Genomic DNA, 26,939 nt, shown 5'->3' with positions numbered 1-26,939 from the left:
TCAAGGATTCACCTGGGCTTCTGAAGATTTCTGAGGTTCTCTGATAGGTCTATAAGTCGTTACCTAGAATTGACTACTTGTTTTTAATCTGAGGAATTCTGTTTATAGAAATTTTACATACTGACTTTCTACAAAGATCTCATCTAGAAAGTAGGATCTGCTCCAAAAATCTTGAAAATAATAGAATTAGACTGCATTAGGTTTCTATTGCTAGGAAACAGATTACCAAAAACTAACAATTTAAACCAACACCTGTTTATTATCTCATATTATATAGGTCAAAACCTTACATGGCTCAACTGGGTTCTCTCCTTAGGGTATCATGAGGTTGAGATTAAGGTTTCAACCAGGCTGCGATCTTAACTGGAAACCTTGGAAGAATCTGCTTCTATGCTCATTTAGGTTGCTGGCAAATTTAGCAGCCTGTATCAAAAAAGAACTGAGGTGGGTTTTCTTTTTTTTGGGGGGGGGGTATTTTTCAGAGTTTTTTTGTTGGCTCTGAGGCTGTTGACTCCCAACATTCCTTGTCCCATGACACCTTTCAAAGCCCATGAGCATGAGTCCAATACCTCTCATGCGTGGAGTTTCTGGCTTCTCCGTCTGCTGCCAGTAAGAGAAAAGTTTCTGATGTTAAAGGGTTTGTGGGTTAAGTTAGGGTCATCTGGATTATCTCCCTATTTTAAGGTCAACTGTGTGATATAGCATAATTATGGAAGTGACCTATTCATTATATTCAGTCTCCAAGGTTATGATCAGAAATCATAGAAACATTTTAGGAGTCTACCTAATACACTGAGTTATATTTGTAGTTGAAATTGTGTCAAGAGTAGATATGAGAGGAGATATTTGATACGTATTTAATATTTGATTCAGAATATCTGGAATCTTTCAAATGGCCCATGGGATGGTATCCTTGTGGTTGAGAGATGCTAATGAAATAAACGTTTGGATGGGCTCTGAGTAAGTAAATGGCATCAAGGGAAAATAAAAAATAATTGGTGACCACTGTATTAAGGAAAGTTTGCAGACTAAGACAGAAGTATGTGGCTGGTTTTGATAAAGGCCATTTTAATTTTTTTTTTTTAAGAGAAAGCACTTGTATCATATCAGTTATCTATTTTAAAATTTATTTTTATATCACCAAATTAAATCTGATTCATAAGTTTATTTTAATGAATACTGTTAGAATAAGAAATCAATATTTGTTTGACTATGTTTTTAATGCTTTTTATTATTAGAGAACCAGTCTCCTGTTTTGTCCCCAAATATAAGTCTCACTGTGCAAAGCATTATTAATGGCTTTTTGCCTCACTTATTCCGGTAGTGTGTAGTTGCTAAGAAATTTCTAGAGGTTCAGCCTTAAAATTACAACCTGTGTAGGGACGCCTGGGTGGCTCAGCAGTTGAGCGCCTGCCTTTGGCTCAGGGTGCAATCCTGGGTCTGGGATCAAGTCCCACATCGGGCTTCCTTCAAGGAGCCTGTTTCTCCCTCTGTCTATGTCTCTGCTTCTCTCTCTGAATTTCATGATTAAATAAATAAAATGTTAAAGAAAAGAAAGTCACAACCTGTGTAAGCCCTGAAAAATTTCACTGTTTAGAAACCAGGGTTAAGCATAGGTTGAAAAGACCATTTTTAACCTAATCACATCTCCAAAATGAAATGGAATAGTATATTTTTAATTGCATTCTTTATTCAGAGGAACTTTTATAATCATTAGATAAAATACCTAATGTGATTGGGTTATGTTTATTTCTTCTATATATATTAGAAATAGTTCTTACCATGCTGAATAAAAGCCAGTTATTATGATAGTACATTAAAGGCGATGGGGAAGTCAGACAGAGTAGGGTAAACAATCCATGAGAGTAGGTCATGCCATTTGATATATAAATGTTTTGCTCTTAAAAAAAATCTAGTTGGCTAAATAAAATGGAACCAGAAAAAGGAGAGTATATATGAAGTGGGAAAAAAAAAAAAAAACAAAAAACAAACAAAAAAAAAAAACCTTACATTGTATTTTCTCAAATGCTCTTTAAAAAGTACCAGAAAGAAGGTCAAGGTGTGCTATCAATTTTCAATTAACTCAATATGCTTATATCTTACATCAACTAATCCTATATCTCTATCTATATAGTTTCTAATTAGCTGTTTTGATGCATAGAATTTTTAATGAAACTTAAGAAATGTTTACTGACATTCATTGATATAAATATTTCGTGTCTTAATGTGTCTCCATTAGTGGAGAAATTAGTATTGACAAATAAGGAGGGGAAATGAGAAAGACACCTTGCTAAATGTGAAGAAGTCTAAAATGTAAAAATGAAAAAAATATATATTAGTGATGTGTCAATGTATGTTCATCAGTGGTGACACATGTACCAATTGTGGTGGGGGAAGTTGAAAATGAGGAAGCCTGTGCATACGTGGGGTAGGGGATATATGGGATATATCATTGTACCTTCCTCTCAATTTTGCTATGAACATAAAACCGGTCTAAAAATAGTGTTTTAGGGACACCTGGGTGGCTCAGCGGTTGAGCATCTGCCTTCGGCTCAGGACATAATCCCAGAGTTCCGGGATCAAGTCCGGCATTGGGCTCCTGCATGGAGCCTATTTCTCCTCCCTCTGCCTGTGTCTCTGCCTTTCTCTGTGTCTGTCATGAATAAATAAATAAAATCTTAAAAAATAGCGTTTAAAAATATTAGTGATGAACTGTCCTAGAACGGATATTATTTCAGAGTGTTAAAAATAATAGGAGATAGTTGACAGAAAGTATAAGATAATATTCTTACCATCCGGTGACTATTTGAAGTGAAAAAAGAAATAGCCTAGTTTTCAAATTGGATGCAGAGGGAAATAATGCCCAAGCATCTATAAACTGATAGGTTATTTTTCTCTATCTTATTTTGGATATTCAAAGGAGTAAGAAAGTCAATCTGATCTTAAAATTTATACTTTAATTAAGATACAAATGGTTTATAGTAAGTAGTTTCCAATTTTTAATTATTTTTGCTTTCAAATCCCTTTAATTAATTTGGAAGATGAATATTTTGAAGACTATATCTCTTATTTCGTGATATTCCATAATAGGCATTTGTTTGTATTGGTTCAAAAAAAATAATTGGTATAATACAAAATGGGTACAGTACAAAAATGAATTGTAATTAGTACAGTACAAAAATGGATACTGTTTGTATTGGTACAAACAATCCAAATAATGTAATGCTCTAACCTTTTCTGCATTCTCTCTCTTACAGAATTCTTAACAAGGAAGTATACTTATTAAGATTTATTCAGCACTTTTCACATGTTAAACCTTGTGCTCTACTTAAGCTAATGCATTTCATACAATCCTTACATGATCCTATTTCATGTTATTGTCACATACTCGACTCAGTAGGTATGAGTATAGTCATTGCACGAATGAAAAAAGTTCAAGTTTAAGGATATAACTTGTTCAAAGTCACATAGACAATTAGTGGTAGTTCCAGTATTCACCACAGGTATATACATTCATTTAGAACATCGAACACAACTACTTTGTAAGTGGTGGTAATTCACCAACATCTGCTAAATAGTTCACTGAAGGCTACTGAGAAATGGTAAAGCAACAATTAGAACACTAATCTGATTGACTCTAGAATTTGTTTTCCACTAGTTATCTTAATGCTTTAAAACATAAATTAAATTATTGAAAACTTTCTAGTAGCCAGATGCCTCAAGTGAGCTAAAGAGTTTCTTTAGGGGCAGAAACTGAGTGCCCATCCATGTAGCCAACTATACATTCCTCTCATAAGTAGACACATGCTACAACCTACACTATAGCCATATAATTTTGAAGTGCTCCTATAAAGTCATCTTCTGAAATGTCCCATAATCTCTTAGCAAACCCTTGCATATGCAATAAACAAGTGTACACACAATGTATACATGGATATCTTAATACCATTATGCAGATTTTTAACCATTATGCAGATTTATACATAGTCCTATATATGGCCATAGAAATACCAAAATAATATGCTAATGCAGAAATAAGAAAAACAGAGAAATATGAATGTGCCTATTTATAAAAATGCTCATATACAGATAGGACATTTGTAATAATAGTAAACATGCACTGACACAAAAAGAAATGCTCATCAGTGTTCTACATTAAAAATACCTATATAAGGTTGTTTTTAAATTCTCAATCTCAGGACTCCTGGGTGGCTCGGCAGTTGAGCTCCAGCCTTCAGCCCAGGGCGTGATCCTGGAGTCCCGGTTTCGAGTCCCACATTGGGCTCCTGCATGGAGCCTGCTTCTCCCTCTGCCTGTGTCTCTGCCTCTCTCTGTGTGTCTCTCATGAATAAATAAATAAAGTCTAAAAAAATAAAAATAAATAAACTCTCAATCTCTTTTTGAGCACCTGGGTGGCTCTGTGGTTGAGCATCTATATGCCTTAGGTCATGATTCCCCGGTCCTGGGATGGAGTGTCGCATCACGCTCCTTGCAGGGAGCCTGCTTCTCCCTCTGCCTGTCTTTGCTTCTTTCCTTGTGACTTTCATGAATAAGTAATTTTTTTTTAAATATTCTTAATCTCTTTTTATATTTTAAATAAATCTAACTCTTTCTGGCTCTTCTGATTTAAAATGTCAGGGGTGTAAAGATACAAAGATTTACCATGTTACTCATAAGCATTTGTGTTTTGACTTTATATAAAAACAAATGGCCAAAAATGATCTGATAGATAAGACCAAGATAATAGAAAATCTTTAGAAACCAGAAATTACAAGTTGGACCTTTGATATCTTCTGAGTTGAACAATTCTTTCATCTTATGCCTATGAGTTTATGTATAATTTGTTAGTTATCATGTAGTGCCAACCAAAGCAGAAAAATGACATGATACTTATTAAAGATTTGTTTGGATACTGTTATGAACTTTCACCTCTTTGTGGTTCCAGAAAAACTCAATTTTAGATTAGTCTTGCAAAAAATTGCCTACTTCAGATTATATATAAAAAAAAAAATGTCTCCTTGCATCATCAGGCCATAAACTTTGTCATTCATATCTTCAATCATTTCTTCATTCAAAACTCAAAAAAATATATATAGAACATGGCCATATGAAAGTAATGATATGGGCAGGATAAGCAGAAATAAATAAAACACTCACCTTGCCCTTGCACTCATTCTAGAATGAAAACAAGAACTCAGATAACTAAAAATGCACCATGGCTTATGAAAAATAAATACAAGCATAGAATTACCAGGGATGAGAAAGAGATTAATTTATTCAGACAGTGGGAAGTACAAGGGTTTCCCTGGATGAAAAGAACTGCCTCAGGACTTGATGGACATCATTTAATCCTAGACTCCAAGCCAGAATGGGAGTTTTGAAAGCTTTGGGATAGAATGAATAAAGTCTGCATGTGGAAAGAATGTGAATGGTTATTGCCAGAAGGAAGGATAGGAGAGATTACAAAAAGAGGTGGTTACAAAAATATTCATCAAGAGGTGGAGTCTCCTCCACCCGGTGACTCTGCACTGATCATGTGACTGGTTTTAGCCAATGAGAAATTAGCAATTGTGAAGCTTGCATCAACTTGGAGAGCATTTGGAACACTTGTTATCATGTAAATGAGATCAGATTAGACTGCTGTGTGGGAGAGGAGGTGTGGCCCAGTGGCCCCTGTTTCTTAGCCATCATTCAGTCAACTTCCTGAAACAGATCTATTGAGCTGAGCAGAATCTGACTACAGATGAATGAGTGAGGCCCACATAGACCAGGAGAGAATTATCCAGGTGAAACCAATCCAAATTAACTCTCAGAATCTAGAGCTCAATAAATGATGTTAACTTCAAGGAACTAGGTTTTTAAGTGGTTTTTTACCCAGAAAAAAAGGGATACAATTCCTGAGTTTGTCAGTGTGTATCTCACTATGGTATAGAAAGAATAAGGGATGCATCAGACTATCCAGGCAATGAGAAAGTAAAGGATACCATAGACAGGTTGCAGACTAAATATTTAATAATGATTTTTTTATGTAGAGGAATCCTCAAAGCTTGGATTTAAAGTAAACCATACTTCCTTTCAGAGAGAAGTAATGGTAGACTCTTAGTATATCCTTTCCCTTGCAATTCTCCATTGGATAAATGAATAGGACCCTTTCTCTTATGCTGTGACTGGTGACTTAAGAAAATAGTTATTTGCTTGTTTTTACCTCTTTATAAGGAAAATCCATAATGCTGCTAACTGTTGAAAGCAGTCCTTCTCCTCACTGAGACTGGGAGTGAATATCTTCACATCTAGTGAAAAAAGGGGAATGTCTTTAGACCAAAGCTCTATGTAGAAACTTTAAAGTGAAGAACAGGAGTGTCACCAATATATAAAGAAGAATATATATATATATATATATATATATATATATATATATATATATAGCTATCCTGAGTAAAGTTGAGTCTATCAATAACATAATCTCCAGCATTGATCTGAGCGTTAAGCCTCAGCACATCATAGTGATTTCTACAGATCCTGATTACTGTACCTTACATAACCTACCCTATCCTATTCTGTGGAATGACTATCTTTTTATTTTTCTTTTTATTTTCTTCATTGTGCAATTCAAGGTGTTGACTTCAATCAACAAAATCAAATCTTTGTGTGGTTTTATGTTTCAGTTGCCTTGGAGATTGTCTCTCTGCATATGCTGTTAAACAATTAGGTGGGATGGCTAGCATCTGCTACGAGTCCCCAGGTTTGATTCATCTTGATTTAATTTTAGTTTGGGGTTTGATGTACTCACAGTAAGCACAGCTTAATAAATTTAATAAATGCTTTAAAGCACACAATCAAAAAGTGATCATATGGGCTATGTCAACTCTACACTACATATGTAATTTACAGAGAGTCAAAAGTGGAAAAAAATGTGTTAGGAAAATAACCATTTATTGGCAGGAAAGAGTGATTCAAAAACTTGTTTAAAAAGTCTGACTTTTGAGAATATCAGGGTGGCTCAGTTGGTTGAGCATCTGCCTTCAGCTCAGCTCATGATCTCAGGGTCGGGATCAAACCCCTCATTGGTTTCCCTACTCAGCAGCAAGTCTGAATCTCCCTCTTCCTCCCCCTTTGTGATCTCTCTCACTCTCACTCTCTCTTAAATAAATAAATAAAATCTTTTTAAAAAATGTCTGACTTTATTTCACTAGGTTTCTACATTTTATACGCATATATATATGTATCTTTGTTATTCTGGGTAAAGGAGTGTGCGTGTGTGTCATGTGTGTGCATAAAATCTGAAATAAATTTCTAACTTCCTGGAGTATCTGGAGTATTAATTCAGTAAAGTAGTAAAGTTCTTAACAGAAAGTGTTTTCTAGCCATTGAAATGCACAGGATGTTTTTTTTTTTTTAATACTGATGCTTAGACCACAACCTCAGAAATTCTAGGGTCTAAGATTGGGTCCAGGTAGAGGCATTTCAAAAATTCTTCATTTGATTCTAATATTCAGTCAGGCTGAAAACCACTAGGCTATAAAAATAAATGGCCTCTATTATCTCCTTTTGAACATTATATAATAAAAGTCATACTCTTCTCTCAAGTCAGAGTAAAGGAAAATGAGAGAGGGGAAAAAACTTTGATATCTCTCCTGATTATTAATAGACCCCATTGAAGCCACAGAAGCAATCCCTGGACAACTGCTGAAACTCTCAGAATCAGCAAAGCCAGAAAAAGAATATTTCATCAGCTGATTTTCTTTGCTGTAGTAAAGAAGTTTAGTTTCCATTAAATGAGTATTGAATACTACTATGTACTCATGCTTTATGCTCTATGTATATTATCTCTCTTGATCTTCATAGAAGTCTACATGGTATCTTTGTTTTTTATTGAGATGAAAAATAAGCGTAAGATGAATTGTGAGTGATTTTGTCCTTTACAATTTATTATATAATTATATTATTGTAATAATATAATATAATATATATTATATTATATTATATTATAATTTTATTATATATATGTATTTATGTGTGTGCACATGTGGCCATTCACATGCCAAGTAATTCTGGTCTGTAAAGTAGGGATGGTTAGGTTTTTTTAAGAGAGAATATCCAAATATTTGGTTTTGTTTTTTAAGATTTTATTTATTTATTCATGAGAGACACAGAGAGAGAGGCAGAGACACAGGCAGAGGGAGAAGCAGACTCCGTGCAGGGAGCTGACATGGGACTCGATCCCGGGTCTCCAGGATCATGCTCTGCGCCAAAGGCAGGTGGTAAACTGCTGACCACCCAGGGATCCCCAATTTATCCAAATATTTGATAGCATTAATTGGTCAGATGACAAATGAACGCTTTTAATCTGAAGAGCATCCTCTAGAGATGGTTCTAAAAATTCTAAAAATGCTTCAGCATCTCTAAACTACACTAGAGACTGTTAACTTACATGTATAACATTGGACATACTTCACCTTTTTAAAAAATAATAATACATTATTATCTAGTCCATATTAAAAAATTTCCAGTTATCCTAATATTTTTTACAGCACTTTTTTCTCCCCAATCCATGTTGGGGAGGATCATACTCTGCAATTAGTTGTTATTTCTCTGTCTCTGTCTCTTTCTCTTTTTTCTCTGCTTATTTATTTCTTAAGTACAGCTGGAACACAATGTTACATTAGTTTCAGTATACAGCCATAGTGATTCCACAAGTTTATACATTATGCTGTGCACACCACAAGTGTAGCTACCATCTATACTTACAATGCCACTGACTCTATTCCTTATGCTATCTATGTCATTTATTCCCATGACTTATTTATTCCATAACAGTAAGCTAGCATCTTGCTCCCCTTCACCCACTTTGCCCATCTCCCTGCTCTGCTGCCCTCTGGCAGTCATCAATCTGTTTACTGTATTTATGGGTTTGTGGGTCTTTTTCTGCTTTTTGTTTATTCATTTGCTTGGATTCAACACATGAGTGAAATCATACACTATGTGTCTTTTTCAGTTTGACTTATTTCACTTAGCATAGTAGCTTTTAGATCTACCCATGTTGTCCCAAATGACAGGAGCTCTCCTTTCTTATGGCGGTATACTACTCTTGTAGATGTGTGCTCCACGTCTTCCTTATCCAGTCTTACACTAATGGGCACTTAGGTTGCATCTATTATCTTGGCTATTGTAAATAATGCTGCAATAAATATAGGTTGCATATATATCTTCTAATTAGGGTATTTTTAGGGGGGGTAAACACCTAGTACTGAAATTACTGGATCAAATGGTATTTCTATTTTTAATTTTTTGAGGAACCTCCATACTGTTTTTCCACAGTAGCTGTACCAATTGATATCCCCACTGAAAATGTAAAAGACTTCCTTTCATTCTTCTATGAGCGCTGAAAGAGAATGTAGATGGCCCAGGAGTCAATACACTTTAGAGTGTGATATATTTGATTCTGATAGGAATTTACATCCAGAATGTTATTTCTTTCCCTTTGGTACAGCTTTAGATATAATAGGCTATAACAAACTGTATATATTGAAAGTGTACAACTTAAAGTGTACATGGATGATAATAAACATACATCACCGGCAAAAATGTCCTGATGCCATTTTGTGATTATTTCCTCCAGCCCCTCCCAGTATTTTCCCACTCCCTCTCATATGTCCAGTCCTCAGATAATCATTGATCTTCTTCTGTCACTGTAGATTAGTTTCAATTTTCTAGAATTTCATACAAGTAGAATCATAGTATGTAGCATTTCTTTGTATATCTTCTTTCATCCTATAATTATTTTGAGGTTGATCCATGTTTGTTGCATATATCAAAAGTTCATTCCTGTTTTTGGCCAAATAGTATTCTACTCTATGAATATACCAAAATTTGCTTATTCATTTATAGATAGATAATAGATAGATGATAGATGATAGATCTGTTTTCCTCCCATCTTAAGGATATTGAAAATCTGCTAAGAACTTTATGGAAAACACTTTCTTTTTTTTTTTTTTTTTTTTTTTTTTTTTTTGGAAAACACTTTCAATGGACATATACTTTTATTTCTCTTGGATAAACCTAGTAGAATTTCTAGGTCTTATGGCAGGACTGTTTAACTTTTTAAGAAATTGCCAAAGGGCTTTACAAAATGTACCATTTTATATTCCTGCTACCAGCATATGAGGTTTTCAGTTATTCCAAATGCTTTCTAACACTTGACATGTTCAGTCTTTTGGATTTTAGACATCATACAGAATGTGTAGTAGAAACTCAGTGTGGCTTTAATTTGCATTCTCTAATAACTAGTAATGTAGCATATATTTTCTTGTTCTTGTTTGTTGACTATATAGATTTTTCTTTTTCTTTTTTAAAAAATAAAGTTGGCATGACATGGTATTAATTTTAGGTATATAACATGATGATTGTGTGAGGATATATATAAATATCCATATATATATAAATATACATATATAAATGATTACCACAATAAGTTCAGTTAATATTTATCACAACACATAGTTACAAAGTTTTTCCCTGTGATGAGAACTTTTAAATATTTACTCTTAGCGACTTTCAAATATATTATATATATAATATATAATTAATATATAGTAGAATGTTGTTAACTATAGTCATCATGTTGTATATTACATCCTCAGAACTTACTTACCTTATAACTGGAAGTTTGTACCTTTTGAGCACCTTCACCCATTTTGCCTACCTTCATTTTTGATGAATTTACCATTCAAATGCTTGGCCATTTTTAATTGGGTTCCTTGTCTTGTTATCACTTGTCAGTACCCTACATATTCTAGATAAAAAGATAATTCTGGGGATGTCTGGGTGGCTCAGTGGTTGAGCATCTGCCTCTGCTCAGCGTGTAGTCCCCTGGTCCTGGGATTGAGTCCTGCATCTGGCTCCCTGCAGGGAGTCTGCTTCTCCCCTCTGTGTGTGTCTCTGCCTCTATCTTTGTTTCTGTCATGAATAAATAAATAAATAAATAAATAAATAAATAAATAAATAAATAATAAATAAATAAATATATATATATTTTTTAAATAATAATTCTGTGAGCAGAGCCTAGGTGGCTAAGTTGGTTAAGCGCCTGACTTGTGGTTTTAGCTCAGGTCATGATCTCTTGGATTGTGGGATCAAGCTCCACGTCAGGCTCCCTACTCAGCAGAGAGTTTGCTTGGTATTCTCTCTCTTTCTCCCTCTCCCCTTTCCCCATTCCTCCCTTCCCCCGTCCCTCCCCCATCTCTCATAAATAAATAAATAAATAGATAGATAAATAAATAAATAATAAATAAATATTTTCAACAAATTTCTGTCAATCTTTAGCTTATATTTTTCCAATCTGTAGCTTATATTTTCATTTGCTTAATGGCTGTTCTTTTAAAAGAAAAAGTTTAACTTTTAGGAAATACAATTAGTCATTATTATTTTTATTTTTTTAGAGTTTGTGCTTTTGATATCTACTTAGGAAATCTTTGCCAAACATAAGGTCCCTAAGACTTTACACTAGAAAATCTTTTTAGAATGTAGAAGTACACTTTAGCTTTTATATTTAGATCTATTATCCATTTGAATTAATGTTTTTACCTCTGTGAAAGATAGCCTAAAATTCTTTTTTTGTATGTGACTATTCAAAGTTTTTGGCACCACTTTTTGAAAAGATTATCTATCTCCCATTGAGTGACTTTGATGCCTCTTTAAAAATCATTTTACCATATGTGTGTGGGTTTATTTCTGAGCTCTCTTTTCTATTCCATTGATATTTTTGATTATCTTTACACCAATAACAAACTTCCTTCACTCTTAAAGTCAGGAAGTACAAGTCTTCCAACTTTCTTTTCCTTTTTTAAGTTTCTTTGATGATTCCAACTCTTTTGTATTTCCATACAGATTTTAGAACCAAGTGGCTATCATTTTTCACAAAGATTGCTGGGATTTTGATTGAGATTGCATTGCATCTATAAATCAATTTATAGAGAATTGACATACTGTGATCAGATAACATACTTTGTATTATTTGAATCTTTTTAGATATTATTGAGACCTATCATATGGGCCAAAATATAGTCTCCCTTCAAAAATGTTTTATGTGCATGTGGAAAGAATGTATATTCTGCAGCTTATTAATTGGAGAGTTCTATAAATGTCATATTGAGGTGTTTGCTGATGGTGCTGCTTTGGTATGCCATATCCTAACTGATTTTCTGTTCACTTGCAATATTAATTACTGAGAAGAGTGTGTAAGTCTTCAGTTATAATTAGAAATTTGTTAATATCTACTTTCAGTATTATCAATTTTTACTTAATATATTTTTGAAGCTCTGTTTTTAGGCACCTAAACATTTAGGATTGCCAAGTCCTCTTGATGATGATGTTCCTTGCTTTTCTATCCTTTTATACAATGAAGTAACTTTATCTCTAGTATTATTCTTTATTTTGAAATCTACTTTGATATTAATATAAGTAATTGAGCTTTCTTTTGTGTTGGTATGGTACACATTTACTTTTAACTTTTTTCTGCTTTTATTTTTTAAAATTTTTTAAAATATGTTATTTATTTATTCATGAGAGACAGGGAGAGAGGCAGTGACACAGGCAGAGAGAGAAGCAGGCTCTGTGCAGGGAGCCCGATGTGGGACTCAATCCCAGGACGCCAGGATCACACTCTGAACTGAAGGCAGATGCTCAACCACTGAGCCACCCAGGCGTCCTCTGCTTTTATTTTTAAAGTGGTTTTCTTTTTGGCAGTACATAGATGGGGGTTTGTATTTTATTCAGTATTATGATCTCAGCCTTATTGTGGTGTTTACATAACTTACATTTAATGTGATTATTGGTAAGTTTGGGTTCATATCTGCCATTTTGCTATTTTTCTTATTGGTTTCATCCGTTCTTTCCTCCTCTGTTTCACTTTCTACTCTAAGTATCCTTCTCTTTGAACTTGATCTTGTTATAGGCTGAATCATGGTACTAAAATATCTTTGCAATTTTTTAAGTGTACTTTCATGCAAGGTGTTATTGAAACTAAGAAAGGCAGAGGTCAGAGAGGTTATAAAATATATAATATATTTTTTGTGACTCTATGTGCCATCTTGTGAATCAATATGTGATATAATTAAGTCTGAAACTTGCTTTTATCATAAACTGTAGGAAATATTAAATTAGAAATCTTTATCTCTAATGATAGCACTATGATACTTAAATAGATATCTAATCATTTGATCATTCTATTTCCCTAATCACATATGTACTAAATGATACTGCAACCACTCCATTAAAAATAAAGTTCAATAAATATAGCTCCATCTTTTCCTATCTCTTCCCCTATTTGTCAGGAATTCCATTTCTAGGACCATTGTCTTAAATATTTTTGTAATTTAGAAAGCATTAGGCTAATTCCCCAATACCAAAATGTTGAAAAACCTGAAATCTGAACATTTTAAATGAATCATTTTAATTCTCATCATAAATACTGAAGTTGAGTGTAGTTTTCCTGGTCAGCCCAAAAGCGAATGTTTGGAAGTTTAACTTGCTTACCAACTATTGAATAGGCATGTTACACTTTCATGGATGCTGGAGACTCCTGGGTGAGAGAAGAAGGAAACTGTATTACCTAAAGTACTAGCAGTAACCAGAGAATCACATTTTTGCTAATTTGCTGAGTGCCAGCTTCCATAGGTGACATGAAGAAGGCCAGGTAACACCTGTTCTTTCAATGTACAGTGTTCTAGTAGAGGAGCCTCTAGCTTCAGAGAAACAAATATTTTATAATGGGCAGTAAGCCTACCATATTTTCCTAGAGGGATACATCTTTATTATACTGGACATTAAACAAACATGTTATTTTCTCAATAGGAGATACTCTACCTTCTGGGGTTGTTTGCTACCTATACATCCCTAGAAAGGTGCTCTCATACAAATGGAATCATTTTTTCTGCTCAAAAAAAGGTGCAAAATACAACAGACCTATGGAGAATTGTCTCTCAACACAGTGCGGAGCTCTTTCCTATAATTCTATGGTCTTTGTTATTCCATTTTGCAGATGAGAGAAATGTGGGATGGCAATATAAGTAACTTTTTCCCCAAGCTCTGATAAATATCTTGCCATGAAAATACATCCAAGTTTTTTTCTAGCTACTAATTTGCTCATCATATTCTTGGCTGTCTCTTTACAGAGACCTGGCAACTCTCTGATTTTGAGAGTCTTCATGGTAGTGATCTGAAACAGAACAGCTTAAGACAGGAAGAAAGAAAGACTTCTTAAGATATTCACCACTGAGTAAAAATTGGAGATCTGTAGGTTCAGAAACATGATACAGGTGTATTGACTTATGGTAGGATAATCCAAACAAGAAGACTTTTTAATGATAGAACTGGATAGAACCCAAACTAAGGAGACAGTTACACAAACAGAGCCAAATGCTAGAAATAGTAATTACTGCTGCAAACACTGGTTGCTTTTGATCTGTGGGCAATGTTAAAAGGGCTGGATAGGGATCCCTGGGTGGCGCAGCGGTTTAGCGCCTGCCTTTGGCCCAGGGTGCGATCCTGGAGACCCGGGATTGAATCCCATGTCAGGCTCCCGGGGCATGGAGCCTGCTTCTCCCTCTGCCTGTGTCTCTGCCTCTCTCTCTCACTGTGTGCCTATCATAAATAAACAATAAAAAAATTTATAAAAAAAAGGGATGGATAGTGAATGAAATAGCTTCATTTCAGATACATAGACAGACACACACACCAATCATTGTCACTAGTACTATCGCTATAGAGGAAATAAGACCATATGACTATTAAGAAATGAATTTAAACTATGAAAAAAAAGTGAGAATGGAGTTCAGAAATAAACATTTTACCTGACCCATTTTGCACAGAGTAGATTATTTGTATACAAGGAAATGAAAGACCTGTCCCCCTGCCTCCACTGCCTCTGTCACATACACAAATGCACTTTCTCTGAACGTCTGTCAGTCCTGAGGAAAGTGATGGCCTCTGGGGAAGAGAGAAGATTGGACTGTCCTGGTGCAGTAGCAAGCAGTGGGCCACTTAGTGAGATGTAGATACCTAATGGAGGAGGAAAGCAGGCTAGTGGATTTATTTCACCCAGGTATAGAGGTGTTGCCCAGAATGGGATGCTTTAGGAAAACATATATTTGGCCATAATCTTAGGAATAAAAAGCAATTACTAATCTTCCATCTCCCTTGCCCAGGTGCATTCTTTGGTAGTAAGAAGGGGAACAGCACAATATTAAAGTGATCTGGAGAATGTAGGTCAAGTCAGAATATTGCTGTACCAACACTGGTAAGAAAAGCAGCAGCAATGGATTTTAAAAATTCAAAGGGGTCTTTATATATCCACTAATAAAGGACACCAAAATGCTGCTGGTAGCAGGTTTAGAGAGACTAATTGTTTGTGGCAATTAAACCCAGCAGGCTTGCTTGTTTTGCAAACAGTATCTCACTATCTTGTGTGTAAGCTGCAGAGACAGAGCAATAACACACATGCATAAAATATGTTTATATATATGTATAGATCACACATTAAAATATAAATATGCAATATACATGTATATATAAATGTCCATGTCTTAAAAACAACAAAACATTTATAGTATTTAGATTGCCTTCTATTCAATCAGCTCAATATTTTTGGTATTTCATGTTTCTTTCTTGGCCAATATTATGGGTGTTATCTTTCCTCTTTTCTATGATGATATATTTTTTATCATAAATGCAAAATATGATATCTGTTTCCACTAGCTAAACCCTTTAGAAGAAAATTAAACAAAGTAAATGCTTCCTGATTGTAGAAACATTCTGCATGCTATTATTTGTTTTGTTTTGTTTCCAGCTTTACTGAGATATAATTGATATATAATATTGTATAAGTTTAGAGCATACAACTTAATTATGTATGGATATATTGCAAAGTGACTATCATGAGTTTAGTTCATGGATTTGTTGCCTCACATAGGAACTTGTGTATGCAGTAAGAACTTTTAAGATACACTTTCTTACGAACTTTCAAATATACAATTATTATCACTGCCATGTTGTATATAAATTCTGGGGATTTTTTTTTATTATTTTCTTGTTTTCTACACGTTCTAAAATCCTGTTGATCCCATCAACATAAGGTGCATGGAGAATACAAACTAAAATAACCCAACTAAAGTCAGGTTAGGGAAACCTGTGGTAAATCAGGTTACCCAAATGAGCATGTATAACAAGCCAAAATTCCTCTGTGGTCCCTTCTGATAACTTGTTCTCAACTAATATCCTAGAGGGCACGGTCCATATATTCATGGTTTGGAGCATTGCACTATGGGATCTAGCTGAAAGGGAAATAATTTGCTCATTTTCTGAATGAAAAGCATTACTGACAGCTACACCATGTTGAAGAAAGTATCAGAAACACTGATTCAAAACCTGAATCCTTTGAGCTATACATTGTCTTCGTGCTAAGTATTTTTAATCTACAAATATAAATATTAAATTTGAAGTTTTAAGTGAATTTACTCAGATGGGAGAGTTAAAAGTAAAAAAAGAAAACCTCAACAGTTTATTAGTGGCCTCTACTTGATAGAAACAAACAAGCAAAACACAATACAGTTTTGCCAAAGAAATCTCTCTACGTATGCGCCCTGCTCTCTTTTTAAGATGAAGATCAGATTGCTGTAATTCTGGGACACAGAATTCTTTCAAAAATTGGACAGAAAAAGATAAGACCAGAAAAAAGTAGAAGAAAAAGATCTGGCAAGACCTAGATTGCTCAACAAAAGCTGGGAAATACCTGAGGGAAAAGAGAAAGAAATGCTTGGGTAAGAATCACACAACTGGAGTGGAGTCCAGGATTTGGAGAATCAGATATGAGTAGTACGGCTGGCTGGGGGAGGACGTCCTTAGATAAAAGGACTCTGTTTATGGGAAGACCTTGGAGTAGACCTTTTAAAATATTTAATGAGAAGTAAGTAAGAGATTGGAATTTTTTTCCTACCTCTACTCCTTCCTTTTTATTACTTTCAGTTACTTAAATTCTGCTTCCAAAATTATGATTCTGTAAAGAGAAAATGTAGGTCTGGATTTGTCACTATGGCAGCAAAAACAGTAGCAATGAAAAGAACATAAAACAACTAATAAAAGCATTAATAATATCCTGTGAATGACTCTCAAAATATTAAAGATGAAACTACCCAACAGGTTTAAATTGGGCTACACAATCAGAAGCAACACAGCAGAAGCACAACAATGATAAAAAAAAAAAAAAAATAGAAACCTAAACCTTTCTGCCATGATGACCTACAGAGATAAGAACAACAAGCTGCCATGTCATGGTAGCTACATAGCATCCTCAATATTTAATAACTTCATCACGGGTTTCTAGTTATCCCTTATCTTTCTGTAATCTTTATAACAGTTTGGCTGTGGTGTCAGAAGTCTATAGAAAATAGTTGGCTGGTATTCATGCAGATACTTACTATAGCTGAGTGAAGAGTTCAAGTGTGAATAATGTTTTTAAAATTATGTTTCTGTGAATTTAGATTGTGACAAGCTAATATCTCTGCTCTTAAAGTGCCATAGGCCATGTAAAATTCCTACATTTTACCTCAGTGAGGTTATACATGATCTTCATTTTCTACATTAAGATTATGGTAGGTCCATTTATTTATTAGAAGTATATATTCCTCTTCTATACTTCCTTACTCTAGGGCATTAAATTTGGGGTAATGCAGGTTGAGGATTAAGTCTCTGTGGACCTAAATTTACATAATAAAATTTCCTTGGCCTCTAGAGACTTTGAAACAAATTCAAAACTTAGCCTACTCCAGGCAGCAAATGTTTCAAAGCCCTAATTCTAATGCTGAGCCTGCTCAGCCAGGCTGTTTACAATTTATATGGTTCTTTAATTTCTCAACTTGAGTTTAAAAAGGGGAACTTAGTTGATAAAACTCATTTTCCTCATGTGTGCATTTCACCAAAATAGAGCCTGCATCATTATTTTTGCAAAAATTTACTATTTCCAAGTAGAAAACATTATAACATCCATTTTTTAAATGACAAAATTCATATGTAATCCCAGGAAATAATCAGCACTTTGTAGTTCTTTTCTTTTCCCTAATTTCCACGGGTTTATGCTTGTCTGAAAATTGTGCTTTCATTATTTGTGGAGAACATTAGTTACTTCAGCTTGGTTGTATCTACCGAGAGAGAAGCAGCCAGGGTTTGTTATGCACTCAGTTTTCTGTATGGAATGGAGAATAGCGATGAAGTGAATAAAACTGAGTTGCAGTCTTGACTGTTTGACACAATAGGAAAAATATGCCTTCTCTTGCTTGTACGACTTCATTGCCCATAGAATCAATGCCAGAGTACTAGAATGACCAGACAGTTTTTGCCTGATGTGAGCTAGTCTATTCTCCAGCCTTGTACTCCTCTTTTCCAGGTTCCTACATTCAAGCCATATGTGTGTGTTTTTATTTCTTGATCCTGCCATGTTCTTTTCCATCTTAGAAACTGTTGATCTCAAAGCTGGGAATGTTCCCTATTCCCAAAGCCATTTGCTTCATTCTGATCATGTTTCAGATCTCAAATTACATATAGTTTCCTTAGGCCACCATAGCCTACGTCATTTCCCTTGAAATATATACTCAAAACTAGTCATCCTAATTAGTTCTAAATTATTTGTTTATGTAGTTATTTGACTAAAATCTGAGTAGGCTCTTTCTTTGAATTTTTATTTACTCTTCAATACCTTTTAGATTGTAGAGAAATTTAGAGAATATTTACTGATTAGGAAATAATAGATAATAGGTCACTGTATGCTTTACATATATGAAATATAAAAATGACTACATACACACATACATAAACTCTGTTAGGTGAAAATCTATTCAGTGAGCCTTGAGACCTATGGGTCTGTCATTTTTGCTTAACGGGAGGCACTGTCCTTGGTTCTGAATTAGTTCTCAATGCTATTAGTTTTGGAACCTGCAAGCGCATTCCCCCAGAGCCTGAGACAGGTGTGCTTAATGTTCAGTATGATAAAGATAACATCTCCCCGCAGAGCAAAAGGGGCCAACATGCTTATAAAAGGTCCAGCTTACCTAAAAGCAGGGCCCTCTCTTATAATACAACACAGTGTTCACGTGTCATCAGTCCATCTTTGCATAATTTTGTGGGAATTGGGGCTCAGAGAAACATCACAAAAATGTTAAAAATCCAGCTATTACTGTGAGTAATGAACCATTCATTGACTCTAGCGTAGGAGTCTCACGTCTTCGACCAGGATCCACGAAGAAATGACAGAATAACCAGTTAGCTTGCAAGTAGAGAAAAATTTCAAAATTTTTCTTTTGGTTTTGACAGCAAGTATTATTACTATTATACCTTTTTAACAGAAATTAATTGAGGTGAAGTAAAGAAGAAATTAGGAAATTTACCTTCTATTATTTCAGCTTAATATGCCCAATCAAAATGGCTAGAACTTTTCAATTTGTGTGTTTGTTTTGGTTAACCCGATTATAGAGACATGTTGAATATACTACACTATACTAGCAATTTGTTTTGATATTAATTAATTAATTAATTAATAATTTTTAAAGATTTTATTTATTTATTCATGAGAGACACACACAGAGAGGTAGAGACACAAGCAGAGGGAGAAGCAGGCTCCATGCAGGGAGCCCAACACAGGACTCGATCTTGGGACCTTGGGATCACACCCTGAGCCAAAGGCAGTTCCTTAACTGCTGAGCCACCCAGGTGTCCCATTTTGAAATTAATTTATAATAAAATTCCAATACCCACATTGTTACAGTTAACAAAATCATTATCCAATTATATTAAAGCTTATAAGCTACATTATTCCTAAACATAAATATTATTTAGAAATATTTATATATTATGTATTTACATATTATGTATAATCTATATATAATCATTGACTTTGATTGGGGGTTTTAGGTTCTAGATTTTCTTATTTTGGATAAATGTCTTAACATATTCCTAATTAAAACAATTGGTTTAATCATTTTAAATCAGTTTAATCAATTTATTCATTTCTGAGTTAGTTTCCATCTGGAACTCCATTATGAATTAGATATTAAGTAAATTACACTTTTCTCATGTAATGAGTTATATTGCCATTAAATTATTTTTATAAGATATTTAGTGACTTATGTGATTGGAAGGAAAGTTAATTAGATATAAAAATATAGATATATGTGGCTATCTTAAACTACATAAAAGTGAGCAGATAAATTACTGCAGTGAAATTAATCACTGGCAAAATTTATGTATTCTACTCAGTAGAACATTATCAACAATTCTGTTGTCGAATGTTTTAAGCATTTATTTCTAAAATAATTGTTCCACTTTTATATGGAGAATATAAAATAAAGTAGAAATATAAGATGTGGTATAGATATAACTAGCTAGTTAACTTATTCATGCAGATAAACAAATTGAATAATGTTCCAAAGTACATTTTTATTTTTTTTAAGATTTTATTTATTCATGAGAGACACAGAAAGAGAGGCACAGACATAAACAGAGGGAGAAGCAGGCTCCCTATGGGGAACCTGATGTGAAATTCAATCCCAGGACCCTGGGATCGCGACCTGAGCCAAAGGCAGAAGCTTAAACACCCAGCCACCTAGGTGCCCTCTAAAGTACATTTTAAAATGAAATTAGAATTAGGTACCCACCCCAAAATCACACACATTAATTTCCAAATATCTTACTTTTCTTTGTCCCATGTGTATATAAGTATAAATGTTAGAAATAATTTACATATCATGATAGTATTTCCTTTACAATTAACAAAATTCAGGGAATTGTTTTGGTGCTTTTTTTAAAGTATGTTATAATGTATCATCTTTTTCAAGAGTCCCTAGTAAAATGTTTTCTTATGCTTTTTTCAAACTGACATTTACATAATACTGGTGAGAGAGGTTACTGGCCAAAGCTACTACAAATCTTTATCAATTTAAGATCAGAGTTAGTCAATGCTAAGTGATGGAATTTGGGGTACTTTGGGGGAAAATATTGAATAAAATTATGTTCCCTAAATTTGTGTGTATATATAAATTCTGTGGTTATAAGAACACATTTCAGAGATGTTGGTCTAGTTATTTAGTTCTTTAGTGGTTGTTAAGCAGTTTGTTGTTGTTTAGGTTTTTTGTTTGTTATCACAGATGAATCCAAAAATTAAGGTAGGAAAAAAAAAAAAAAAACATCTGAGCATAACATTGTGCCATTGGGGTAATAATTTCAACCAAATATACTTCATGTCACTTTAAGAAGTCTGCTGGATCTGTTTTGATTATAAGTCCGGAGTGGTCATTTTACATCCCACAAAGAGTGAGATTTTAGCATTTTGTGTCTTAAGTGAGTCAGGCAAAGGGCTGCCAGAATCAGGCCGAGGGCTACCATGTTACCTAGCTTGTGTACAAATACAACAACCTAGATACATAATATATAAAAAATTTCTTGGCCCGACAGGAAGCTACAATGTTAAATTCCCTCACAAAGAAAGTGGACCAGCAGGTGACATTCGGTGTTGACACTGGACACCATGAAAGTTACAACTCATCTGGTCAGAATATGAAATTTTAGTCAATCTGGGTGCTAAACTGAGACTAGGAGATGAAAAGACAGATATTTGTTTTTATGTTTTAACTGGGATTTCACGTCTGGATTCTTGAAGTTCCCACAAACTAGAGTAATTTGGTTTTGGTTTCCTCTAAATACAACACACACAGTAGGCATTGAATTAGTACTTCTGCATTGATGGAAATTGTCTTTTGGAATGTCTAGTTAAACACAGTAGAGGTCTTATACATATATATAATCTTGATTATTTTTATCAATGTAACATCAATACTAAAGAATTAAAGACACTAGGGCAAGCAAAATTTGATGAGTAAAAATGTGTTTAAGAATCCAAAGGATATCTCATGGCAACTGGATACTTAAATAGGAAGAAACATTAAAAAGTTACAACAGAAGTCTGAACACATAAAAAAAATTCTGGTGGCACCTGGGTGTCTCAGTCAGTTAAATATCCAACTCTTGATTTCAGGTCAGGTCATGATCTCAGGGTCTTGGTATCCAGCCCCACATTTAGGCTCTGTGCTCACCAGGGAGTCAGTTTGAGATGATCTCCCTCTCATTATTCCTCTGTCCCTCCCCCACCTGACCTCATACTCTCTCTCTCTCTCTCTCTCTCAAATAAATAATCGTTTTTTTATGTTTCAAATTTAAAAATTTTAAACTGTAAAATTTTAAAAATTCTGTAGAGCTAATCATGATTTTCACCCCAGTCATAAAAATTTGAGCACATAAGAAAAGCAATATTAGCATATTGTAATTTCTTGATGTCTTGCCTAATTCCCCCCTTTAGTTATATTTCTACATTTTAAAAATGAGGCTAAAATAAAAAATAACAGCTTTGCCCTTCTGTGAAGGAGGAAGGAAGATGAGGAGAAGGCTGAAGAGATGCTGGAGTCACAATAATGTTAGACAGGTGAAACAAACCCAAAAAAGTCTAAAGTATTTAAAAATGGTACAGGAGTGCTGTATCCCATACAGAAGCTCTAGAAAAAACTTATTAAATTTTAGATATATCATTCTAAAATATCTGTGTGTAGGCTGAAATATAAATAGAAAAAGTAATGTGTATAACTTTCCGAATGTTTCCAGTATTTTCTATAACATCTTTATCAGGAAAATTACAAATATTCACTGTGTGCCATTATCTAACAGTAAATTTTCCACTCAAATTATTTAGCCACACATTCACTCACAAAGATTGATGGAATCATAGCTACATAGGTAGAAAATTTTAACTGTGTAATATTGCCTAATGACTAAGAATATCTCCTGGGACTTTTTTTCTTTCCCCATTAGAACAAGTTATCTGAGAAGCTTATTTAAGTCGCTAAAACTTCACAATTACATCCTAACACATTTTTCAGGATTAATTAGTAGTTTTAATATACAGTAAGTATATTTTAGTAGCTTGCTACAGAAGCACATTACCCCAATTAAGAAATGTTTAAAAAAGGAATGTGTTTTTTTTAAGGTATATTTTAATCTGTTTTGGTCACTGGACTGAAATTCTAAAACTCTTCTCTGGTATCCTGTGGGGATTCTCCCCCGGGAGGGGAATTGGAGTGAAAGAAGGGAAGTTATGTTATACAGGACAGTCTCTCAGAAGCCAACCCCTGGGGGGACATAAAAATAGAGGATAAATAAAATGTCAGATGAACTTCCACTTCAGAAGCAGTGCTTGGCTTGTGATGCATGGTGCTTGAACGTCTTCATCTTGATACACATAGAGTTTGAATTTCTGTAAATTGTGGATGAAAGTGTATGTTGGAAGTGGTAGTTTCAGCTGACATTCTTTTTTTTTTAATAAACTCTTTTTTAAAGATTTTATTTCTTTATTCGTGAGAGACACACAGAGAGAGGCAGAGACACAGGCAGAGGGAGAAGCTGGCTCCCTGTGGGGAACCTGATGCAGGACTTGATCTCCAGACCCCAGGATCATGCCCTGAGCCAAAGGCAGACGCTCAACCACAGAGCCACCCAGATGCCCCTCAGCTGACTTTCTAAACCATGGAATACTGTATCTCAAAGTTTCTGTGCAACCCGTTCCTTAATATCTGAATCAAATAAAATCCCAATCTGGTATGCCAGGATCTATCTTCCAGAATATTTCTGAGAACCCCTAGGGAGCACTTAAGTGTCTTGGCTGTTACTTGTCACATCTTCCTCTGAATGTTTATCTTTACAAATGACTCTTCATTATTCCTAGCCATTTCCTTTATCACCAGCCATGCCTTGGTGGTTTTTTTGTCCATCCTTTACCTGTGAAAATGGGCACAGCCATTTCCTTTATACCCTAAGACAGTGGTAAGTCAAAACTACTGAGGATATCATAGGGAATTTATAACATCAAAAAGAAAGTTACAAAATTGGATGCCAGACATCATTGCCTCTTAAAGTGAAGAGTCCATTCCTGTTCCTGGGACTTTAATCTGATCCCAGCTCCCTCCCATCCCTAAAACATTCAGCGCATTTCCTTTTTTCGGTTCAACCTACACAAACAATTATTTATAATAAAATCTCACTCAGAAACAGCCCTTCCTCCTTCAGGAAGCAAACCTTATTTAAGCAAAAACCTCATAATAATATCGCCACATGAGGTGTTCTACTAATATTGAGTGAGTTATTCAAGAACCATGAGTGGATGAATTTCTTAAATGTATGTACTAACAGACAATTCCGGATACTTCACAGATGCAAAAAAGTCCGTCATTGATTGACTTGTTATTCTCATTACAAGAAATCAGTAGCAGTTTGGAATGCGAATTCTCTTACTAAATAAAATTTAGGATTTTGCTTTTGTGTATAGCAAAGGAAGTGAAACATCCCTCCCAATAATCACAATTCAGGTAGTACAACCAGTTTCAGTGTTCTGGTTGGAGCCAAGGTGGGAGGTTGCAGTTCCTTTAAACAAATGTTATTGACATTCTGTAATTCTCTAAGGATTGGTAGACACCAAAGAAATATTCAACCCCTGTCCTTGCAAAATTTACTTTGCAGTGAGATTTGAGGAATTAGACAGCTGATGGAAAACCTCAGCTGTCACACCTATACAGTTTATGCAAAATGCAAGGTCAAGCCCATATTTCAGGTACACTGTGCAGCCCTTTATGGAATTTTCTTCTCTCATTGCTTTTAAGAAGTATTGGAAATCTTTCTAAAAGCTTGCCCTAGAATGGGGCACCTGGATGGCTCAGTGGTTGAACATCTGCCTTCAGCTCAGGTCATGATCCCAGGGTCCTGGGATCGAGTCCCACATTGGTGTCCCCACAGGGAGCCTGCTTCTCCCTCAGCCTTTGTCTTTTCCTTTGTCTCTCACAAATAAATAAATAAAATATTTTAAAACAACAACAATGTCCTAGAATGGTTATGAAGCACACCACACTTTGTGAATCACATATATAAGGACCTACTCAAAAAAAAAAAAAAAAAAGGACCTACTCTAGCATTTAAAAAAATAATAATAATTTTGTCACCTGACTTCCACGTTCCTTTTTTTCCTACTTCCCTTCCATCTTCCTCAGTCACTCTGAAAACTCTTGTAAATGAACAGGTTGTATCTTGATTTCTCAACCATCTCAACAATGTGATTTTTCTCATGTTACAGCATTTCTTAATTTGTGTTTATATTTTGTAACTTTTTATCCTTCAAAGCAGCTCCTGATGTAGAAATCCTTACAGTGAACCCCTCTCTTTTTCCTTCTAGTTAATGTGTTGTCTCTCCAATCTATTCCAGCAGATGTCTGGTCATTTTCTCACTGTTCATCATGCATGCTGTAAGCATTCTTTCCAACATGACCTTCTATTCTACAAGAAAGTCACAAAATCAGCCAATGGAGAAAATCGTATGTTCTTAGGAAATTACAGCTGCCTCCTCACTAAAGCAGTGTTTTTAATCTATCTCTCACTAATTTGAAAATGCATTTCCCATTACAGAAAAACCAAAGCTTTTCCTTGGACTTTAAGTGTTTGTTTTCTTGTATAATCTATCTTCATGTTTCCCTCTGTATTGGTTCCTTACTCATAAAGACTCATTTGTTAAAGAAAAAAAAAAAGACTCATTTGTTCAGATATCTTTTATACTCAGAAAGATACTTTCTTCAATCAATACTTTTGCTAACACTCAAGTTATTAGTCTAAAGCTTCTCCCCTATATCAATCCTTCATTGCATGACCACATTTTTCTAAGGTGAAACCTATATTTATTGATTCTACAACCTCACCGTAGACTTATCCTGAGCCTCGTGCAATAAGGTTTCTTTCTTTTTCCACTTCACTGAAGCTGTTTTTTTTCAATTTCCAATGATCAATTAATGTCAAGGCCTTTCCTCTAATTTGGCAGATCTCTCTTCATGATTTCAATCTAGTGATTATATACCGTATCACCTTTCTCTTCATACTTTCTCTTTAAAACTTTATTTATTTTAAGATTTTATTTATTTATTCATGAGAGACACACAGAGAAAGGCAGTGACGAAGGCAGGGGAAGCAGGCTCCCTGCGAGGAGTCAGTACCCTGGGATCATGACTTGAGCCAAAGGTAGATGCTCAACCACTGAGCCACCCAAATGCCCCTAAAACATTAGTTTAATTGCCAGTTAATCCTGTCATTTTAATATTGCTTTATTTATCCTTTGCTAAATCTTTTTCTTATTCCTGCCCCCTGAGTAAGTATAATCTTGATCCTATCCTTATTTCTTTTTCTCTCTCATTTGTTCATTTGATATCACATCTAGTCTACTATCCTCAGCTACCAGCTTCACATGTACAGATAAAAACTACTGCAAATTTCTTGTCATTACCATTACATATCCTACTTCTTCTCGGGTGAGCTTAAATACTACCTTCTTGCTGATACTGATGCAAGAGAGCTAGGTTCTTGACTCACTGAGTCAAAGAATGAATCTCTCAAAGGAGACTGAGTAAAGCAATAGCGGTTTACTAGGCAGAGATCCAGAGAAAGCTCTCAGAAGTGAGAGGGGTCCCAACAGGGTTGCCACTGAGGGCATTTTTGGCTGGACTTTTATGGAGAACCTGACCATGGAGTTTGTGGCTTGAGATTCTTTTGCCGTCTTGAGTGAATGACCTTTTCTGGGTCTGGTGAATCTCTGTGATTACTTTGTTGCTGTCAAAGGAAGATACTCCCTAACAGTGGAGCCAGGTGGCAGGATCCATTTCCTTATCTCTGGTTTTTTTGCATCTCGGTGTTCTTGGGATTTATAGGAGCCTGACTCCCGGGCCTCCCCCTTATCTTTTCCTGCCTAGCCCTATCTGTCCCTTACTCAGTACTATTTCTAATTGCACACTTTGGCAAAGATTACTCTTGCTACCCTCAGA

Source organism: Canis aureus, chromosome 2 (assembly GCF_053574225.1).
Source record: "Canis aureus isolate CA01 chromosome 2, VMU_Caureus_v.1.0, whole genome shotgun sequence".
Lineage (NCBI taxonomy): Eukaryota > Metazoa > Chordata > Mammalia > Carnivora > Canidae > Canis > Canis aureus.
This window is presented reverse-complemented; position numbering follows the sequence as displayed.